The sequence below is a fragment of the Fundulus heteroclitus genome, chromosome 17, assembly GCF_011125445.2.
Source record: "Fundulus heteroclitus isolate FHET01 chromosome 17, MU-UCD_Fhet_4.1, whole genome shotgun sequence".
NCBI lineage: Eukaryota > Metazoa > Chordata > Actinopteri > Cyprinodontiformes > Fundulidae > Fundulus > Fundulus heteroclitus.
The window spans coordinates 1327292-1341180 of record NC_046377.1 but is presented as its reverse complement, the minus strand read 5'-3'; the positions used below and the strand labels follow the sequence as shown (position 1 = coordinate 1341180).

The 13889-nt window shown below is 41.3% G+C and overlaps 1 protein-coding gene across 1 annotated transcript in view; it reads right to left on the bottom strand.

Moving 5' to 3' along the window:
• LOC105929825 (synapsin-3) overlaps window positions 1-13522 on the bottom strand; it is a 172494-nt gene extending 158972 nt beyond the window's left edge. The window contains exon 1 of the mRNA XM_012867739.3: window positions 13368-13522. The gene's annotated coding sequence lies outside the window, so the exon portion shown is untranslated. The remainder of the gene's footprint in view (window positions 1-13367) is intronic.
• Between the last annotated feature and the right edge of the window lie 367 nt (window positions 13523-13889).

Genomic DNA, 13889 nt, shown 5'->3' with positions numbered 1-13889 from the left:
TCACATAAGGCCAGGTTGGTTTTGAATAACATTTCTTTCTTAATAAATGATATCAACATTGGAAAACTGCATTTGTATCTACCCAGGTTATCAGGTTCTGATATTAATCTAATGTATTTTTTTGGCCAGAAATTTTAAAGGGTAACCAAAAGGCGAGGGAAAAAAAACTGAATAATGGAATGTTCCTGGTTGTGGAGCATCTGTGATGCTGTGGACTCTGAAACATTTGAAATAAAAATCTATCTATCTATCATGCACTAAACTAAATACAAGTCAGTAAGACAGAGCCTTGATGCCTCAGCTGTGAACTGGGGAGTGTTGCAACATAACTGAAGCTGACAAATGAGTCACGCTTTGTGTTGATACGAGGGAGCTTGACACCCTGTTCAATGCTGACAACTTCCAGTGAGTCTAATGACAATTAGCTGGACTCCCACCACATCCAGGCAATGGGCCTAGAGGCGATTACTTCCTGATTCCAAACTTTTGTATGCAGTGTCACACCTAAATGCTCAGGCTCGGGGCTTTGTTGACGTTCCTAAAGGCATTTCAGCAGAGATGCCTTTTGCCACATGCATAAACACCCAAAATAGTGAATGCATTGTGACTCAGCAATTGGGTTGGACAATATTTTTCACATCACAGAGCGACAACGCCTTCCCACTGATGGCTTATCCAGCGTAACGCATTTAACTTTTAGAGGAAAGGGCAGGAAAGCAAACAGAACAGGTAGAAACGACAACCGCAGCCACAGCGACTGCCAGCGTCTCCAAAGGAGCGACACAAAACCCCCATCACTGCTCCACCGGTACATTCTCCTCTTCCTTAAAACATCCCATAAGCCGCTTTCAGCTGTTTGTGCGAAGCTGTTAAAGTCGTGTCGCCTCTGCCTTTCAGCTCTCTCTCTGCGGAGCATCCACAGTGGGAGGAATCCACGGGAAGGCCTTGCTCCATTACAGCTCACCTAGCAGCAAACAGAAGATTCTGTCAGGGACGAGCAAGAGGGGAAGGATTAAGGTTGTTGTGCAGGACCACGGGGCCATCAATTAGGGTCAGGATCCAAACGCTTCCATTATGGCTGTATATTTAGCCATTGTCCTGCCAGAAGGTTTAATTTTCCCCCAGCTTTCTGTTGCCTCTTTCCACTATATTAGTTTCTATACTATTTCTCCTGCTGCAAGCTATGGCTATGGCTCTGGCACCAATACAGTCGTTCTTTCTCAGAACCAGCTGTTACCCTGGCAAGGAGGAAATAATTACTTTTCTTCAGAAGCCCGGGGGGCCGGCTCATGGAGGCCAACAGCCAATCAGAAGCTCTTGAGCACCCTGTTTAACATCCTAGAGTCTTCCCGTGATCTCACTAGCATCCCTGTCCCCACATCATGAAGCTGCCACCACCATGTTTCCACATATCAACACCTCTAAGGCCTTTATAGAGCAGCTGGATTAATACCAACAAATTACACCCAGGTGGACTTGGATGTATTACGTTTTAGAAAGGGGTATGAAAGTAAAGTGGGGTGAATTTCACTTACAATAAAGAAAAAGCAGTACCAGAGAAGCCAATATCCCACACACAGGTACATTTGCAAGAATTACAATATCGCGTAAAAGTAGAATATTTTTGCCAGTCATCTCTGAAAGGGAAACCCATATATTATATAGAATCATTACACACGGAATGACACATTCTGAGCCTCTGTTTCTTTTACAGGTAATGAAAACCCAACATTCAGTGTCTCAGAAAAACGGGATAATGTGAAAAAGTTCATAATTGGAAACTCATGGTGTCACACCATTATTAGCTAATCAACTCAAAACACCTGCAAAGGTTTCCTGAGCCTTTAAACGTTCTCTGACTCTGGGTCAGTAGGTGACACCATCACTGCTGACTGGACAGATGTCCAGAGACAGTTATCAACTATTTCCCCAAGGAGGGGAAGACACAAAGGGTCATAGCTGAAGAAGCTGGTTGTTCATAGAATGCTGTATGCAAGCATATTAACAGAAAATTGAGTGGAAGGAAGATGTGTGGTAGGTAAAAGGTGTACCAGCAACAGGGAGAACTGCAGCCTTGAGAGGATTTTCAAGTGGAATCCATTTAAGAATTTGGGGGAGCTTCACTAAGAGTGGACTGAGGCTGGAGTCGGAGCCTCAAGAGCTACGACACAGATGAATCCTCCATGGGCTACAAGCGTCTTACCTGGGCTAAATAGAACAGGAACTGAACTGTTGCTCAATGGTCCGTCATCCTCTGTTCAGATGAAAGTTAGTTCTGCATTTTATTTAGAAATGAAGGTCACAAATTCTGGAGGAAGGGTGGAGAGTCCAGTGTGAGGTATCCACAGTCAGTGATGGTTTGGGGTGCCATGTCATCTACTGGTTCAGATCCACTGGGTTTTCTGAAGTCCACAGTCAATGTAGCCATCTAGAAGGAAATTCTAGAGCACTTTATGCTCCCCTCTGCAGACAAGCTGTATGGAGATGTTCATTTTATTTTCCAGCAGGACTGGCCACCTGCCCACACTGCCAGAGGAACCAAAAGCTGGTTCAGAGACCATTGTGTTCCTGTTCTCAGTTGGCCAGCTACCTCTCCTGATCCTAACTCATAGAAAATCTTAGGGCTGTTGTCAAGAGGAAGATGAGAGACACCAGACCCAACAAGGCAGATGAGCTGAAGGCAGCTATCAAAGCAATCTGGGCTTTCATTACATCGCCGCAGGCTGATCGCCTCTATGCCATGGAGCACTGACGCAGTAATTCATGCAACAGAAGGCCTAACTAAGTATTGAGTGCCTAGAAACAGACTTACTTTTCAGAGCCTGAAGACACTAACATCCTGAGACACTGAATTTTGGGATTTCTTTACCTGTAAGCCATAATCCTCAAAATTACGAGACACAAATGCTTGAAATATTTTTTACTCTATGTGTGATAATTCTCCATAAAATAACCATTGAACTTTACGTTGCACGTTTACACAACCGTCTTGCTATTCTGTTTCCAAAACAGAACCGGAGCATGACGCCCAGTCCAACGGTCTGAGCCAACATAGTGAGGATCATTTGGAGGAGGGAGTCAAGAGGTACTAAAACCCTGGCAGCAAACAGGGGGAGGAGTAATCATAGGCTTCGCTCTCTAATGATGGGGAAGTGGGGGGGATAATGCCACGGCAGACTCCACTGATGTACAGCGTGCCTTCTGCTACGTCGGAAATATCTTGTAAGTGAAGAAGACAGCAGCTCTTTGCCGCTCCGCTCTTTGGTTGTTGTTTTTTTTTTCGCATCCTGCCTGTGAATCCGTTAAATGTGGCACATAATCACAATGGCTGCTCTGTGAATTTGCACACTGGAGCCTGACACAGTCGTTGATTAGCCAGCGAGGCAGCACAATATCTGTGTCCTCTTCCAACATCACCCCATTTCCCAAATAACTTGCTCATCATGAATCAGTGGGGCTGTGCTTTGGAAGTCTCGCCGTCAATTAAGAGTTTGATTATTTTAAAGGCAGAAATATACCTCTAACAGGAAAAATACCTTTACCTCTACCTACTGTCTCACATCAGAGGAACAGACGAGCCTTGCCCATGGCTACTAAATGAAAACAAGCCTGAAGACATCAGCGTGGCGTTCTAGGAGAAGTTGTGCTCGGCTTTCAGGGCTCGTTAGTCGCGGCGTTCCGAGCTGACGGAGCCGGTTACACGGAGGAGTCGCTGGGACGACGACAGTTCAGGAAGAGGTGAAGGAAACAGGAGAAAAGTGAGAAGACAGCGGAGTTTAATCCAAAAAAAACGAAGAGGTGGTAGAGGCTGCCCCCTAGGCCTTATGGGAGATTATTAATAAATGTGTGGGGCCCGCTGCCAGATGGATTATCACCACGGTTTCTATTTTTTTACAGCAAGACCTTTTTAAATTTAGTGCTTCTGTAATCACGACAAATGCAGTTAAAGATGAAAGCAGATATAGGAGCCTTGCAAAAGTATTCACCCCAATCCTCGACTTTCTGCTTATCTTCTTACGTTTAAATGTGTCATTTAAAGGAGTTTTAATCTTATTTTATGTGATGGATCTGCACAAAATAGTTGGTGTAGTGAAATCAGCAGTTATGCGCGGTGATTTTTTTCTGTTATTTTGACTTTATTTATTGTTTAGTTCACAATGAAATGAGTAATAATTCTTCAAAGTTGCAGGTGTGTTCTTGTAAATGACTCTCAAACAATCCATTACAACTCCAGGTCGGGAAGCAACAAAAAGTTGAAACATTCCAAAGACGGTCAATGCTGTTGCAAGGACCTGTAATGGCATCCACCTTACAAAAAAAAAAAAAACAATAACACTTTTTCCCTCACTGCCTGAGCTTAAATTAGACTATTCCTGTTTCAGGTTCATTACGATTACCAAAAATATTAATATTTTCCCAATGACAAGATAATAAAAAATAACTTTCTAGTTTTCTTCAAATGCAGAGGTTAGCATACGAGATTACTATGCCTTTAAAAAATTTGGAAAACCCTGATGATGATGTCATGGCTTGGTGAATGTCTAATTGGTTAATACACAATGGGTGTGGATGTACTCTAGGGCAGACATCTCATGTCCTGACAATATCCCAGTTTTAATATAGCAAATGTATGCCTTTAATTGTGGACATTGATACTTTTTTGTTTAAAATATTTGCAACTTTTCGACATCAGAGCACATCCAAGTCTTTTCTTGCAAACGTGTGAAATTAATCTCACCATATTTGAGTTTGTTTGTGGAAATGTGCTCCTCCCTGGCCAATAATTTATTTTCTTTAATCCACAATGACACAAATCTGATTTTTTCTGTGTGTGGAAATTATGAAAATAAAGTCAGAATGATTAACATTGCGAAAATAAAATCAGAAAATTACAAGAATAAAGTCGAAATATAATGAGAATAAAGCTCCTTAAATTCCTTACTAATAATGATTTGATGCTGGTGTGCTAAAAAGATTCATTATTTTCTTATTTGTAAAACTGATACCAAAATATGACTTTACAGGATGCTCAACAGTCCTTATTTTACCATAGGGAAATAGCTTTGTTGTAGGTTTTCCATAAGATTATGTCCAAAAGGGGGTCACCAGTCTCTGGCACTGTTAGTTCAGGGGATGCAGGCTAAAACATTTGGGAACCCCTGCTCTAGGGCAATACATCAAACACACTTCCTCCTTCTGTGACATCATGAAATAATTCCAATGTATCAGGAGGGAATATGCATTGGAGATCCAACATCCAGCATGTTAATACATCATTTTAGCAACAACATATGTTAGCATTTTAATTAATATGTTGAATAAATACTATTCACCTAGTGGGATAATCTCAAACTGCCCTATGTTAACAAACAAGTTTCATTTCTTTTACATCCTGTTCAACATTCTTTCAACCTTTTTGTACACTTACGTACAGCAGGAAAGTACTGAACATGGCAGCGTTTATGTCAATGCCACTGAGATAAAATTCAGACCAGATGTCAGCAACAACCCAACTAACCCACACAGACGAAGGAATCAAAACAAATTAGCTTACAAATGGCGTTATGGGTGAAACACTAGACTGATACAGTGAATAAGTATTGAAAACCCTTTTTTGGGGGGAAGCCTATTTGGTAATGACAACCTCATGACGTCTCCTATATGGAGAAAGTAGTTGTATGCATTGCTCATACGGGAGTTTTACTGATTTTTCCATCCTGTCTTCGAGAGGTCCTGATGCTCCTTTGAATGCAGTCCTGATCGTCAGTTCTTTCCATAGATTTTTAATTAACCCACACCATGATGTACCAATCTCCAAGCTTCCCTTTTGGCAGGGTTGCTTTTGTGCAGAACCATTCTTCCTCCAAACATGGTGAGTGAAAAGGAGAGCTTGGATCGTATTAATATATAAATAATATATAAATAAAGATTAAATAAAAAAAAAACAATAATAATACATACATATCTCAGCCTTGAGCCTAATTTCATACAATTATATTCTCCCAGTATTTCACAGGCTTTTCTAAATCTTCCGCAGCACACTTTAAACATGCTTTTTCTTCAGGAGTGGAGTCTAGCGCAGTGACTGTTGCTTACGGCTGAGTGCATCATTTGTTCTTTTCACTTAAGACGACAGTACCTGCTATGTGCTCCTTGGTTCCTGGCCAACTCTCGTTATCCTATTTACCCATCTACCACAAATCTTACAAGAGGAAACTGGGTTTTTTTTGCTGGTTTATGGGGAATTTATGTTCTCATCCATTTCAGATAATGGCTCCAACGGCGCTCAGTGGAGTGTTGAGGAATTTAGAAATACAGCTGTAATCTTTGCCATCGGTATGTTTTTCAGCAGTAAGACTTTTTTTTATATCTGAATGTCTCTGGTCATTCAGCTCTGTGCAATGCCTTTCGACGGGCAATCAGTTAAAATAAAGCCAGTTGGTGTTGATTGGCACATAGCAGCAGGAACGCTTGGTAAGTACAGATTTCAGCTGGTTTCGTCTGTTGATGTCATCTGCTGTACAGTTAAAATAAGAATTATTCAAGAACACAACAATAAAAAAGTACAATTAAAAAAAGTACCTCATATCCCCGCTGTATCTTTTTAACAGACAGGTTAGGAAGTAAACTTCCAACAGATGAGGCAGAGCGCTCCTGCACTCACTCAGCGGTCCAAGCCTCACTACATTTTTAGTCGTACATGAAGGCCAGCAGCTTCTCAAAGTAACACGCTGCCCTTACATCACCACAGTGATGTCCACAATGTGAGTCATCACTGTGTTTCGCTGCTTTCATCCAACTACTGCTCGTGTTGCACAGAAAAAGAAGCGGCAGACCAAGAAACTCTCATATCCTGTCTACAAAATGCTACCATGTCTGTATAGCTGTACCGGCTTTTGATCTCAAAGAAATTGATGACCTGTACTGTCACTTATCACTATAGGGGATGCCACATGCTCTTAGTACAAGGAGCAGTGTTTCTATGTACAGTATGAAGGCTAAATGAATAGAAATCATTTCAAGGGGTTATTTTGCCATTATGTAGGACAAGCCTGTAATGTGTTGACTGAAACATCTGTGCACCCGCCTCTATTCCTCTTATGTAATCATTATTTTGACAGCTATGTTAATAAGGAATTATGGCTGTTTTCTAAAACAGCATACTCGTGATAGGTATAACTGATATTCATTTTGGCCTGTAAGATTTATCAGAACTGTTGTTTGATTCTGTCAATGAATCAGGGGTTAAAAAGCTTTCATTGCATGGAGTTTTCTAATCGGCCGTACACTTTTTTGCAGCTCCACAAGCTTCCCTTAAAAAAATGAAAAGAAACTTTGCCGAATATCTGACCACATGTGGCCTGCAGGAAGAAGCGGCATGGTTTGGGGATGGCTTGCTTACAGCAGGACATGGCTGGCGTGTATCACAGGGCGCTGTAGGAAACGGTGAGACCGTCACGGATGACAATTCAAGCAGAACTGGACCCTGCAACAAGACAATGACCCAAAACATAGCAATAAATCCACCAAGGACTGGCTGAAATCATCTAATTAGAAAGCCCTTGACCCAGGAAAGTCCTCTAAGCAGAGGCTCTTATCCTTTAGAGATGCAGTTGGATGACCTCTATATGCAAGAAACACCTACAAAATCTCACAGCCGAGAGAAAGAAATGGCAAAAAAAAAAAACTCGATCCCACTGATGTCTGAGTCTGGTAGAGGACTAAAAAAAGACCACGATTTCACATTTTGTCAGATTCTCACCAGCAGCTTTATCACAGAGTTGTAAATTCTTGAACATTTAACCCAACATGTCCACACGGTGCAGCATAGATGTTGAATGTCTTCAAACTCCCTTCATGGCCACGGTTCATCGGTGTCATGTTGCTGCAGGGGGGCCTATGTGGAAGCCTGCTGTTTCTTTTAATGAGCCGAGGAAAACTTGTAATACGCTTCCTTGGGAAGACTCTATTAGAAGCAGAGTGCCATTGGCGCACTAAAATGTAAGCATGGTGTGCATCTAATTTTACTTCGCTGGCTCTTTTAAACAAAACGAAGCAGTTTATATGAACGCAAACGTATCAAGGAAATCTTATCCGGACGTATGATTTTGGTAAATCCGTGCTCTATTTTAAGCAAGAGCAGCAAGCAGTGATGAGGAAGACATTGCTGAACTGTGAACCTTTTGTCGACTGCAGTGCCAGATCGAGCTCTGCGACACGCCAGCCTCGGCTCACGGAGCGCCTCCCGCAGCACTGACGGGCTGGTGAAGCGAGGTGTCACAGCCGAGTCCCCACGCCGTCACCTCCCAGCACTTCTCACAGCAGACGCCACATTAGTTCGAACACACACACAATAAAAACAGAAACACACTTCTCCCTGCCTATGGGCAGGGGACTACTGCAGCAGCGATGGGAATGGTTCATTACAGACCTCAGAAAAACCTTCTGATTAATAGTGAGAGCTTCTCTCTGCTAGATTAGTCCAGGATCTGCCGGAGGGGCTTATTGGCAGGTTTCGAGGCGTTAAACTACGTTGAGTCTAAGAATCCATTGAGGAAAAACGCCAGCTTTGAAAAGAAACGTTTGCAATCGATTACTCAAAATACCACGCTGTCCGCCAACTTTTTGATTTTTTTCTCTAAAAACAGCAAAGCGACACTTTGTTTTTATGCATTTGTATTCTTACCACTTGTCTCAACTGGTCAGAATTCAGCATGAGATTAAGAAAGAAAAAAAAAAAAAGGTCAATAATATTTCGCAGCTGATCTTGAGGCCAAAACCAGTAACTATTGGCTGTAGCCACCCACTCCTGCTGGGGAGCATCTGCTGGCAGAAATGTAGATAACTGTTTATAGGCTGAACTTATGTCAGCCCCTTAATGGCCTGGGTAATACTTGGAGTAAATATAACAGTATGACATCATTATCGGTCATGATCTAGAACTGAGTACTAACACTAAAGGCATTGTGTAGCTGCAGCCAATGGTTTTGTGCACAAAGCAGAATATATACAATACTTGGCTTGATGTGGTCGCGGTTAGAAGAGTGGTTTGTATTTACAGAAAACAACCAAATTATAGGGTTAGATAAATCCAATTGTAAAATAAACATGTAACAAAAGTTGAATAAAACTGTTTGAAAAAAATTACAGGAACACAAAGGTGTCAGCCTATCACTAATTAGAAGTGGCTAAAATTGTAAATCTGTTTTTAAAAGGAAGACATTAACTATGTTAGCTTAATGCTAAGAGCAAGATTCTAAAAATGTTAGCCTAATGGTAAGAGAAAGACGGCAAAAATGTTAGCCTATCATTAACAAAAGGTTACAATATATAAAACAAATCTACACATGTTTGGTAAACAACCATTCAGGTACAACCTTGACTTATCTGTAAAATGCAAAAAACGTTACCCTGTGTCTAATAGCAACAGGCAAGTACTGTTAGCATGTCGGAAACAGCCATAGGATAAAAAAGTTTGCCTACTGTTAATAGCAAATGGCGAAGAAGTAACAGCAAGAGGCCAAAACATAATTGTATTGCTAATCTAAAGAGACTGAATACAGTGTATTTTTAATGCTTTCAAGTTTTATGGTAAAATAGTAAATGACCTGTACTTGTGTAGCGCTTTATCAAGTCCTTTTGGACCCGAAAGCGCTTTCGCTACATTCAGTCATTCGTTCATTCACACATTCACAGACTGCAGATTGACCAAAAGGTGGACTGCCATACAATTGGCGCCACCGGACCCTCTGACCGGGGGTAGTGTCTTGCTCAAGGACACAACGACTAAGACAGGCGGAGCTGGGGTTCGAACAAGTAACACACCAGTTATAAGACAGTGGCGCTTTTATACTTCACATTTATACTTAGCATTGCAGAGTTACATTTCTTGATTTCTCTGTTCTAGTTAACTATAGCTGCCTAAATTAGATCCAGTGTAACAGCACCAGAAGACACATGTTTGGACAAATAGCTCCTAAAACTTTGTGTAAGTGACCTGTGCAGCTGGTGAGTTATAACAAGCAACTAGCTAACTGAGAACCCGGCTCTTTAGCATGAAAGAGCATTTCGCAGTAAAGGTATTATCTATTGAGTCAACAAGAATATTTTAGCCAGGTGGTCGGATTTACCATGAGATAAGATCCCCTTCGACAAGCAATAGTTCAAAATTACACAAACTAGATCTCAGATTAGCATATTAGTTACATTATTGCATTGTATTTGTAATTTGGTTTTTGCACTGCTACTAGCATCAGCTAGACCCTCCCTGTTTCTTTTTGCTCACACTATACCGCATATTATTGCAGCTAAATTTCCAATACTCTCTGCCCGCATCTATATTTTCCTGCTAAATTGTCAGAAAACTAAAGAAAACTGAAAATGTGACAGGAAAACAGCCAATTTTAAAACAGTTGTTTCCTGGTTTATTTGCTGACGAAGCCCTACTCATAACATTAAAGACAGCATTTCTGCTGTTATTCTGGCAATCCTTTCCTCAACAATGGCTGCGGTGAAAAAGTGAGTGACTGGATGTTTTTTTAACCTTGACACTGCGTCACCTCCAAGCTTAGACCCATTGCCTCTGTAAAGGCAGGATCCGGAGTGGGGCCAACAGAACCACTGGTGCAGACACAAAGCAGTAAACGGTTTGGATGTTTAGGCGGAAAACGTTTAGATTAGTTCAATTAAAAGTGAGAGGGGATGCCTGTGTACAGCACCCTGACATACACACAGCAAACACCTTATTTTTTTATTTATTTTTTATTCAATATAACTAAAGTTTCTACCAGACATCTCTGCATGTACAGCAACCATTTACTCATGAATACAACACGATTTAATAGTGCCAGAATTAACTGTATTCAGTTCAAGTAGGTTAGCCAAAAATTAGCTTTAACAAGATTAAAACTTCTCCAAAAATGTAATCCATTCATAAACCCACTCATTTGAGCACATTCATACGCAACACTGCATATAATATTAATGCGGCTGTTGCTTCTGGCAGAATCGGCTCAGAGGAGATCATATTGAAGTCAATCACTGAATTTAAATGGCATGACATTTTGGAAATTAAAAGTCTCAATATTTAAATATAACATATTCTTGATAAGCTTTGGTAATTTCCAATGACAATATTCTAATTACGTTTTAGCACTTTTTGTGGTAAAGTTGGCACTGACAAACTGGTTAGAATGTGAATTTCATAGCAAGGCATTGTGGATTATTAGAGCAAGACTTTGAAGCAAATTACATGAAGGCTGCACAATTTGTTCTGATTTGTTTTATCCTTTTAAGCTTTCGATCCATGTCATGGAACTTGTTAATTTCGCATCTGGCATTACTTTTGGAAACCACAGATTTCAGCTAAAAGTCAACATCAGTAACTCAAGAACATGCTTGAAATGGGTCTCACCGATCATTCGTCAGGGCGAGTGTTCCCCATTGACACGTATTTCATTAACACATATCCTTCTACACTCCATGGTGCGGTCAAGTTGTACACAGGATTATCTACACAGAAAAGGCTCCAAAATTGATATATTTGTGTATTTGTATTCTCAAACGTCACCAAACTTTGGTCAGCACTATCTAATTTCTATTCCTGACCACTGCCAAATATTTTTTATTCAGTACAAATGATCAAATCTGACCAAAATTCAAGTCACTTTTGAAGTAGAAAGAGAAAGTCCACGTCCACACAATCTAAATCTAAACCTCAGTGGAAGCAAAATACAAAATCAGCTATGAATCTTTGCAACATACAGACAACTAATACTGTCATTCTGTTGTATCTTGTTTGTCAGAAAATATTCCTGCTTAAATGGTTCAGCGTCTGTGTCTGTCACTGACCAGGCTGTGGAACTTAATAAGACTTTTATGGATTTCCATATGATTTCCCGTGACCTCCTCAGTAAATGAGATTTCCAAGTTTGTTGATATGGTCTCAAAGACTAAGTGTGCCTAGGCCTAGAGACTTGCTGCTCATACAGAACATCAGCCTCCTTCCAGTCTTGATTTGAGCCCAGTGTCTTGGCTGGTGCTGTCCATGGTACTGCACACTCACTATGACCATGTTAATAACAAAAATATATTAAATTCAAAGATGTTCAAGTTCTCTGAAAACAGCTTAATTTGACATTGTATGGCATTTTAAATGTGACCATATTTTATTTTTCAACAAACGTATTCAGTGAAATATGGTCAATATTGTATACAAAGGGCTGAATAGGACTGTGGTGGTATTCCATATAAAGAATTGATTATATAATTTTTAGAGCTAATTAAATATAAATGGTAACTGAATTTATGGAGCGCTGTTCAAGCGATACTAATCACTCACAGTGCTTTACACTAGAGCCGCGTTCACCCAATTGCTGAATGGTGTGCAACTTGAAGTTAAGTGCCTTGCCCAGGGGTACATCGACATGTGGATGAGGAAGATGCAGCCAATATACTTCTTAGACAACTGGCTTCCTGAGTTTGACAGGTTATTTAGACACAACGACACACTGAGTATGGCTGTGGAATCATTATTACTTTATCCTCTGACTTGTTGTTCACTCCTTTTTACATTGAAACACAACATCCTCAAGAACATGCTGGGTTCTGGCCTTGTCGCTACCATGTGCTTTGGTTCTCCATTCTCTGGGAAGCAACGCCGGAGGCCACTGCTTTAGTAACGTAAGCCAAGCTTATATAGTGGCTAAACTCCATAATCATTTGGTGTGATTCTTAATAAAATGCTGTTTTACAGCAAGCACCCTATAAAAGGGATCCAGTCCAAGTAAGACACTGACTACTCACAAACGCACAATACAAACCCAGGAAGGAAACAAAAACAGAATAAAAATTTAAAAATTGGCACTACACCTTTAAACTACCTTATATTGTCAGATTGGGAATTTACTTCAGCCCTGAAAGCAAAAATATCCCTCCAAGAAAAAAACTCTAATAAAAAGTGACATTAACAGAAATGTGCCATGGAATTGGATCTGGCTTTATAAGCTGACTGTGGCCGCCGCTCACCGGGTCACGGTGATGAAATGGATCCCTGCTCCCCACCTCTCCCCCGGTGGTGGAAGCTGAGCGGACTGAGGGCTGCAGAGCCACGGCTGAGGGAATCCCAGCCCACACGGAATCAGAACCCCCCTCTCCTTCAAACACTGCTCTCACGGCGCTTCCTGTTAAGCTCATCGGTACCGCTAAGGACTGAACGTGTGCTAGAAAATAAGGAGCTGTATTCTAATAAGCATGTTTCCAATCCCCAAAACAGCAAAGCCCGCAGCAGGAAGCAATAAAACGCGGAGACAAAGGCGGCGAACAAAGGCGCGACGCGGAGCTTAAATGCGCAAATACGCACAATTTACCTGAGCGGCTGGTCAAGATGAACAAGTGTTGGATGGTGACCCTTGTTCTTCTTCCTCGGATGCTGCTGCTGCTGCTGCTTCTTCTTCTGCTCTCCGATCCGTGGTCCTCCTCAGCTTCCTCCTCAGCCAGACCCCTTCCTCATGCTCTCTCTCTCTCTCTCTCTCTCTCTCTCTCTCTCTCTCTCTCTCTCTCTCTCTCTCTCTCTCTCTCTCTCTTCTCTCTCTCTCTCTCTCTCTCTCTCTCTCTCTCTCTCTCTCTCTCTCTCTCACTCACTCACTCACTCTCTCTCTCTAAAGGATGCTGGGAACGTGACGAGTGTACCGGATTCATTACTGCAGTCGGTCCCTGCAGCCCATTGGCTCATCGATTCTTAGGGGATTCCATAAATTGACGTCTAAAACTCCGAACTTCTTGGTATTTTGTTGGGATTTTATGCGATCGACCAACACAACGTAGTGCATTGTTGTGAGGTGAAAGGGAAAACTGTTTTTAAAACAAATTTAAATCTGAAAAGTGTGTCT